The following is a 1,108-nucleotide window of genomic DNA, read 5'->3' on the forward strand; positions in this document are numbered from 1 at the left end:
GGAAGAGGGAAGAATGGATTCAATGAAATTTCAACAAATTGTTGATGCAAACATAACACCATCTGTAAAAAAGTGGAAAAGAGGATGGCTTCTACAAATGGATAATGATGATCCTAAACACATGTCAAAATCCACAGTAGACTACCTCAAAAGGCGCAAGCTGAAGGTTTTACAATGGCCCTCACAGTCGCCTGATCTGAACATCATAGAAAATCTGCGTCTAGACCTCAAAATAGCAGTGTATGCAAGACGACCAAGGAATCTCACAGAACTGGAAGAATTTTCCAAGGAAAAATGGATGAAAATCCCTCAAACAAGAATTGAAATACTCTTGTCTGGCTACAAAAAGTGTTTACAAGTGGCGATACTTTCTAAAGGGGGTGTTACTAGGTACTAACCATGCAGGGTGCCCAAACTTTGCATGGGCCCATTTTCCTTTTTGTCATTTTTAAAAAGTAAAAAATGACAATATATATATATATTGCCTAAAATACAAAGGAAATGTGTCATCTTTAACTTTAGGCCTTTTAGAGATCATTTCATCTTCAACTTGCTTAACTGTTAACAATAGCAGTAATTTTGACCAAGGGTGTCCAAACTTTTATATGCCACTGTACCACTAGGGAGTCATCAACACCCCTAAGCATATAGGAACAGATTGACCAAGTTGCCATTATTACACAGTACCGCAATAACTGTGGGCTTTCAAGAAAATGATTTCTAAATATTTTAAAACAAGATAAGAATATTGGGGAGATTTTACCAACCCATCCCAAGTTTGTCTTTAGACATGCACAAACTTTGGGTAGTTGAACTGCACCCAATAGTAAAGGCAGCATTATGCCTACAAAACAAAGCCAAATCATCCTTCCCAATCAGGTTTTTTTTATCTTGTGGCTACAGCCCCTGCTGTAAACAGTGTTTAATGAAAAGGTCCCTCCAAAAGGAATTCATAAATTCAGAAGAGACAAAAAAGATATGAGATCAAAGATAATATTAGATGCTCCATGACGGAGCTCATTTATATTATAGACTGTCCGTGAAAAAAAATCTATGTAGGCCAAGCCAAACGAATGCTGTCTAAATCGATAAAAAAACATCTTAACAA

Source organism: Phyllobates terribilis, unplaced genomic scaffold (genome assembly GCF_046119375.1).
Source record: "Phyllobates terribilis strain yellow unplaced genomic scaffold, ASM4611937v1 Scaffold_5__5_contigs__length_657084704, whole genome shotgun sequence".
NCBI lineage: Eukaryota > Metazoa > Chordata > Amphibia > Anura > Dendrobatidae > Phyllobates > Phyllobates terribilis.